The sequence below is a fragment of the Nicotiana tabacum genome, chromosome 3 (genome assembly GCF_000715075.1).
Source record: "Nicotiana tabacum cultivar K326 chromosome 3, ASM71507v2, whole genome shotgun sequence".
In the NCBI taxonomy this organism is placed as follows: domain Eukaryota; kingdom Viridiplantae; phylum Streptophyta; class Magnoliopsida; order Solanales; family Solanaceae; genus Nicotiana; species Nicotiana tabacum.
The window spans coordinates 159,143,522-159,151,608 of NC_134082.1; the positions used below are offsets into that span (position 1 = coordinate 159,143,522).

At 38.3% G+C, this 8,087-nt stretch overlaps 1 pseudogene; it reads right to left on the reverse strand.

Moving 5' to 3' along the window:
• Positions 1-1,176: 1,176 nt before the first annotated feature.
• Positions 1,177-1,844, reverse strand: LOC107771811 (heat shock 70 kDa protein 4-like; annotated as a pseudogene).
• Positions 1,845-8,087: the final 6,243 nt, after the last annotated feature.

Genomic DNA, 8,087 nt, shown 5'->3' on the forward strand with positions numbered 1-8,087 from the left:
ATTGGTGTTGAATTGCATGATATGGATCGGGTTGCACGTCGCAACAATATTATATGTGGATCGGGTTGTACGCTGCAACAATATTATATGTGGATCGGGTTGCACACCGCAACAATAATATAATTTGATCGGGTTGCACGCCGCAACAGTGATAAATGATATGGATTGGGTTGCATGCCGCAACAATCTATTTATGATTTGGATCGGGTTACGCGCCGCAATAATAAATAATAAAAGTGTTTATTGATTGGTTACGATTTCCTTATTTTTTTGCTGTGAATTTTAAATTGTTCTTTATGTTTTTCTCTTAAATTACAGTTGGTAAATGATATTCCCCTTAGCATGTCCCCCTCCCATCTTTAATTGTTTATTTCTTTTTTATTTTCTGCTGTATATGATATAACTGCACAGGTTTATTTGGTAGTCTGGTCCTAGCCTCGTCACTACTTCGCTGGGGTTAAGCCAGACACTTACCAGCACAGGGGGTCGGTTGTGCTGATACTACACTTTGTACTGTGTGTAGATCCCGGAGCTACAACTTTTGGACCATAGCTTTGGGTGGCTGACTTCAGTCTAGTCCGAGATTCCGAGGTAGTCCTGCAGGCGTCCGCAGGCCCCGACGTTCTCTTCTATCTGTATATTCTATTTTCATTTACTTCAGAGATAGATTGTATCTTTCTTTCCAAACTATTGTTTGTAGTATTCATAGATGGTTCATGATATTGTGACACCAGTTCCGGGTAGAGATGTACTTGGTATTGTCGTACTATTTTTTGGCTAAGTTATCAGATTACGTCTTCCGCATGTCTTTATTTAGTGTTAATATTTCATTGTTGATCGTATGTTGTTTTAAACTATTAAAAATAGCTAAATAAAAGAGTTAGTGAATCTATAATACTCGGCTTGCCTAGCTTTTACGAGTAGGCGCCATCACGACTTTCGAGGGTGGGAAATCCGGGTCGTAACACTAGTATTACCCTTGTACTATTGTAAATCGTACACGTATGTCCTCCGTTTCACTTTACGTTGAAAATTCATCCTACCATTAACAAACTTGATGGAATTGCCCCTAACTCTAACGGATGGTCAATATGGAAGCTAACCCATTCTATTTTTTCCATGTCAACTGCCACGTCAGCTTTCCATTAAGTTGAAAGCCCCAATTCAACTGCCAAATTAAATTGACCCAATTGCACTCCCAAAATTTTGACACGTTTCAATTTCATCCTTCGAAAGCATGCCCTTATCATTAGTAACTATAATCTTTTTGTTCTGACCCATGGTCTTAACTTCAGCAGAGACATTCAATATTTGGCATCGATATTAAACAAAACAGTTATCTGAGGTACACCTCTAGGAATAGGGTGTATACCATAGAGCTCAAATTTGCCCAACAAGTTGTTGTCTTTTGCTCTTGCTTTCTCTCCTTCGTACACCTGAATTGACAGTCTAGTTTGATTATCTGAATATGTTGAAAATATCATCTCTTTCTTAGCAGGAATTGTTGTGTCCCTTGGAATTAACATAGTCATAACTCCTCCTATTGTTTCCAATCCTATTGATAGTGGCGTGACATCCGAAATTAGAAAATCTTGAATCTTCTTATTACTAACCTCTACACTAAGAATCGCAACTTGTACAGCAGCACCATATGCGATAGCTTCATCAGGATTAATACTTTTGTAAAGTTCCTTACCATTGAAGTAGTCTTGAAATAGCTGTTGTATTTTGGGAATTCTACTTGATCCACCAACAAGTAGAATCTTATCAACATTATCCTTGTCCATACTTGCATCCCTCAAACATTTCTCAACTGGCTCCATATATTTCTTAAAGAGGTCCGCGTTCAAGAGTCGAATTTTGGGAGTGAAGTTGGGTCAATATAATTTAGGAGTCAAATTGGGGCTTTCAACTTAATGGAAGGCTGACTTGGCAGGTGACGCGGAAAAAATGGAAAGGACAGCTACTACATTGGCCATCTGTTAGGTTTAGGGGCAATTCCATCAAGTTTATTAACGGTAGGGTGGGTTTTGGACATGAAGTGAAATAGAGGACATAAGTGTACTATTTAAAATAGTACAAGGGCAATAATGACCTTTTTCCCTTATAGAAATTGGAATAGGTCTAGTATGTCATTTATGACTTGTGTGCAAATTTGAGGTCAATCGGACTTGATTTAATAGGTTTCAGTATTGAATGTAGAAGTTGGAAATTGTTAGTTTTCATTAGACTTGAATAGGAGTGTGATTTGTGTTTTGATGTGATTTGAGACTCTGACTAAGTTTGTATCATATTTTAGGACTTGTTAGTACATTCGGACGGAGTTCCGAGTTGCTCAGGTGTGTTTCAGGGTAAGTTTTGAGCGAGCCTAGGCATTTCGGTAATCTGATATTGTTTTAGAACTTTGAAAGTGTGTGGGGAACATTTTGGAGTGCTGAGGCAAAGCCTCATGTGCGGACCACAGAGGAAAAGTGCGAACCGAAGAAGAATTGTGCGGACCACAGAATTCTTCTCGCGGCCGCAGAAAGGAGGTTCTACAGGTTTGATGGTGTAATTTCAAAAGCTTATATCTTTTAATCTACAAGGAATTTTGAGATGATTCAAAAATAGAGTTGTAGCCCTTTGAATCTAGTTTCCATAAAGATATGCCATTAATCATTTCTACATTTGTACAGAAAGTTATGGTCAATTTACAGAAGCCTAATAGTGCAGTCATTTCTGAGTGCGACCGCATAATTTGGATTGTGGCTGCAGAACTTGGAATGTGCGAACCGCAATAAAAATGTGCGGTCAGCACATTTGGTTTAAGATTTGTACCATATAAACGAGGGTTTCACCTCATTCTTCATTTTTGGACCTAGAGAGCTCGATTTATGGCGATTATTTTTGATATTTTCAAGAAATTCAATGGGGTAAGTGATTCTAACTCAGATTTGTTTAACATATGTGAATATATCATTATTTTCATCATTTAATTAGTATTTTGAGATGGAAATTTGAGATTTTTTTTAGAAATTTCATAAAACAAATTTTTGGGATTCGAATGTCAATTCAGAGTCGGATTTTAGTCAAACTACTATGGTTGAAATCGTAATTGAATGGGTCATTGGATTTTGTGAGTTTCGTTGGACTATGAGATGTTGGCCCCACTGTCGACTTTTTGAGCAGAGTTGAGAATTTTCATAAATTATTAAATTACAAGTATTGGAATTCATTTCAGTAGTCTCAACAAGGAAAAATAGACATACTTTCAAGTCCGACAAATTAAGTCAATTAGTTTATTCATGCCAAGTACAAGTAAAATCGGATAAAAATATCTTTTAGAAGTTTTCAAAATAGTGATATATAGCAACTATGTACAACAACAGTTAAAACATATACAGCCTCTCAGGGCAACAATCACTCAGACCTCCTATTTACCTAACCTCACAATCACTAATTTTCTCATAGCCACTCATTCCTTACGATTACTCAGCACTCGGTACTCGTACTCAGTAGGTACCTACGCTCACTGGGAGTGTGTACAGATTCCGTAGGGACTCTTTCAACCCAAGCACTATATCAAGCCGATCATGGCATAAATCAATGAAACATGCTACGGCATGCAGCCCGATCCCATAAATAACCTCACAATCAGACCCTCGGCTTCACTCAGTCATCAATCTCTCCAGTCTCTTGGGCTCTCAGAAATCATGAAAATCAGCCCAAATAGCAGTAATATGATGTATCTACAAGAATAATAGAGAGTGAAATATGATATGCAAGTAAAACTGAGACTGAGTACAAATAGCATTTAGCAGGTAATTCAACATGTAACACGGCCTATGTGGGTCCCAACATTACCAACACATAGCCTAAACATGATTTTTAATTTGATTTGTGGTCAAATTTCTATAACACATGGGGAGCATATAGCTAACAACAAGTTTATTCAACTTTACAGTTTCGTGAAATGGACCAAGTCACAATTCCCAAAGTGCACGCCCACACGACCGTCACCTAGCATGCACGTCACCTCCAAAACAATCACATAACACAAAATTCGGGGTTTCATACCCTTAGGACCAGATTTGGAACTGTTACATACCTCAATTCGAGCAAAACTCTATTACAAAATGCCTTTGCCACAAGCAATACAATACAATCAATATAGGCTAAAGGAATCAATTCCACAAGAAAAATATAAAATTATAATCAAAATCTAAAATCGGCTCAAACCTGGCCCCTAGGCCCACGTCTTGAAATTCGACAAAAGTCACAAAACCCAAAAGCCCATTCACTCATGAGTCTAACCATACCAAATTTACTCAAATCCGATAACAAGATCTCATTCAAAACTTCAAAATCTAATCTAAGAACTCTTCATCATTTTCTCCAATTTTCCACCCCAAATAACAAATTAGATGATGGAATTAAAGGTATAATCATGGAATTTGACCAAAATTAGATAGGAATCACTTACCCCAAACACCAACGCAAAAATCTTTCAAAATATTTCCTTCTACCGAGCTCCCAAGTTAATTTTATGTTATGAACTCGAAACCCTTGTTTTGAATCTTTTAAATCTAACCAGATATGCCTTCAACGCGATCGTGGAACATACATCGCGACCGCGAAGCACAACTATGCTGCCCCACAATCTCTATGGGTTCAACATTCAACTGTCGAGTCACTTTATTACTTGACGACTACGTATACTTGCGTGTACTTGGGGAACCAACAAGTTTTTGGTGCCTTGTCAGGGACTTAGTTATTGATTGTTTATCTAAGCTTTTAATTGATTTTTGTTCAAGTTTTAAATTTTTCTATTTAGTTATTTTTCTAGATTAGACTTTTACTTTTATCTTTACATGTTTTGTTTATTTTTTTCTTTTTGTAAATATTTTTCTTTTTATAACAATATAATTTTTTCTCTTAGTGTGTTCATAGTTCTCTCAACATGATATCTGGGGATGGAATATCAAGAGGTAAGGTTATTGTTGAAGACAATTGATTGACGGAAGACATTTATGGCCCGTCTTTTTAGGCTTGTCATGACTTGAACTCTGGGAAGTCTAAATTTGAATATGGGAGTAAGGGTTGGTATTTGGACGGAATATTCACGATTAAGGGAATATGCAGAATGACTTATCTTCTAAGAAGTTTGGCTTGGCTTTGCACAACTTGGATGTAGATTTAAGTGCAAAGGTTGATGCATTCAACGCCCAACAATTTAATGATGAGTTGTGTGAAGCTAAAAAAAATCATCTAGAGTAAATTGAGGAGCTATTTTGATCAATTTGCACGGTCTTTGACTACTTTCGAATCATTTGGCTTAGAATTAAGGACATTGGAAGGCGTTCGGAGGATAATACGTGCGAAATGGAATTTACGGAGCATTTACTAGCTTGCTCGGCATTGGTTTCGGCTTGTTCGAGGTAAGTAGCATTTCTAAACTTGGAGATAAGGGTATGAACCTTTATACGTGTTATGGGAATTGTTTGGAGGTGAAGGACATGCTAGGTGACGGGCGTGCACCATAGAAATTGTGGCATAATTGGTTCCGTGGAATTGTGTAGTCAAATAATCTTGACATTATCCATGTAGGTTTATATGTTAAAGAAATTGAGCTGAGAATCATGTTAAAAATCATGCTGAGGCTATATGACAATATTATTGAGACCCACAGAGGTCATATTGCTATTGAATTATTTGTTTAAATTGAAATTTCATACTCAGTCATATTCCTTCATTGCATATTTGTCATGACCCAGGTTCGCCCTCCGTGAACCATAGTGACGGCACCTAGTCTCTACGACTAGGTAAGCCTAATTTGTGGAAGTAAACAATTTAAAACAGAAATAAAGCAGTAACAGTGATTAAATATGTTGCTCGGCATACACCACATTTAAATCTCAATACCAAACATAAATACAAGACTCGAAAACCCATGAATCACAAGCTAAGATTAATACTACATAGCTCTAACTCCGGAATGTCTACTAAGAACAGGAAGGTACAAAAGGGCTAAATACTAAAAGCAGGAATCGAAAGGGACTTCTCGGTCTGCGGACGCGGCAGATGTACCTCGAAGTCTCTAGAGCAGTCGCCTCCTCAAGAATGATAGGCCTGAGTAGAAATACCTGGATCTGCACATGAAAAACATGCACAAAAGGGGCATGAGTACACCATAACAGTACTCAGTAAGTGCCAAGCCTAACCTTGGTCGGGTAGTGACGAGGAAGGTCAGGGCCCTACTAAGGTTAAATACAATATAAGGGTTAACAGTGTGGAATAAAACAGTATAAATAAGTGCAACAATAAGAAATAACATAGAATTGACAGAACAACAACTAGAATAGGGACAAAACAAGCCATGGAAAAAAATACAGCTCAACACAGAGATAATAACTGGGGCACCTTCCAGGATACCGTCCTGTAGTCCCAATTACAATTGTCCAATGGATCTCTCGGGATACCGTCCCATAGTCCATCATATATATGTTTGAAGGATTTCCCGGGACACTGTACCGTAGTAAAACTATCAATGCAAGGGGATCTACCGGAATCCCGATCCGTAGTCCCAAATGTAAATACCTAGTACTAGGAGAATCTACCCGTGCATTCCCATAGTTCCATATAACTGTGCAGGGGGGTCTATCGGGAATCTAACCCGTAGTCCCAAAGTAAATATACAAGGGGATCTACTGGGAATCTAGCCCGTAGTCCCAAAATAAACAGACAAGGGGGAGCTACCGGAATCCCACATCCGAAGTCCCAAAATAAATACACAGAACAACAAGAAGATATACAGTAATGGCAGAATTTCATATTAAGGCAATAAATGATTCTAGCTTAGCATGTTGCAAAGAATTCAAGTAAGGCAGGTTGAATCAAATAAGGCAATTAAGTCACTTAGACATGCTTTCCTAAGCTAACAACATGCTTAATAGTGCAAGAAATAGAAAAAGGTAAGGAAACATACTAGTAATTACTTAAAGAAAATCGGATTTACAACAATTAGCACAAGTACGCACTCGCCACCTCATGTACAAGGCATTTCAATTACCAAATATACCAATCCTAAGGGGAAGGTCCCCCACACAAGGTTATACAAGCCACTTACCTCGAACCGGCTCAAAATCAACCCAACACCACGTCTTTGCCACGAGTACTCGACTCCACAAGGCCCAAATCTATTCAATTCAATTGCAAAATGTAAATAACACTTCAAGTAACCGATCATATAATTAAGTTCTAAGCTAATACCCGAAATTAGGTAAAATAACCAAAATGCCCCTCGGGCCCACGTCCCGAAATCGGGTGAAATTTATATTTTTAGAAACCTCATACTCTCACGAGTCTATACATAACAAAAACACTGAAATTGGAGTCCAAATGACCCCTCAAATCCTCAATTAAAGGCCTCTTAAACTCAAGCCCTAATACCCAATTTCCCCAAATTTCTCACCACTAATTAGGTCTTTAATCACATAAAAATGAGTTATGAAGTCAAGGACGTTACCTCCAAGCGATTACCCTTTGTTTTCCTCAAAAATCTCTCTTAAAAGCTTCAAAAATGGATGAAAATGGTGAAAGAATCCCTCAAATTCGCGAAGGCAACTATTTATATGTTCTGCCCAGCGATTTCCGCATTTGCAACCCTGAGACAACATCTGTGGTCCCGCATCTGCGGAGACTTAGTTGTATCTGCGACTTTTAATTAAATGGCCAATTTCCGCACCTGCGGCCCCCAACTCGCAGGTGCGATTCCGCTTCTGCGGAAATATCCCTCACATCTACGGAACCTGCTAACCTCCCTCAATTTTGCTTCTGCGGCCTCTAAGCCGCTTTTGCGGTCACCAAACCGCAGATGCGAAAATACCAGAAGCAGCATAAATACAATAGCTGCAACAATTTCTCAAACTTCCCATCAACCATCCAAAATCACCCCGAGGCCTCCGGGACCTCAACCAAAAAGCACCAACATCACCTAATACCTCATTCTAACTTGTACAAATCCTTAAAACACCTAGAACAACATCAAAACCTCGAATTAATCAATGATTTAAGCCTAAGAACTCCAATTTTCCTCAAAATATGCTTTC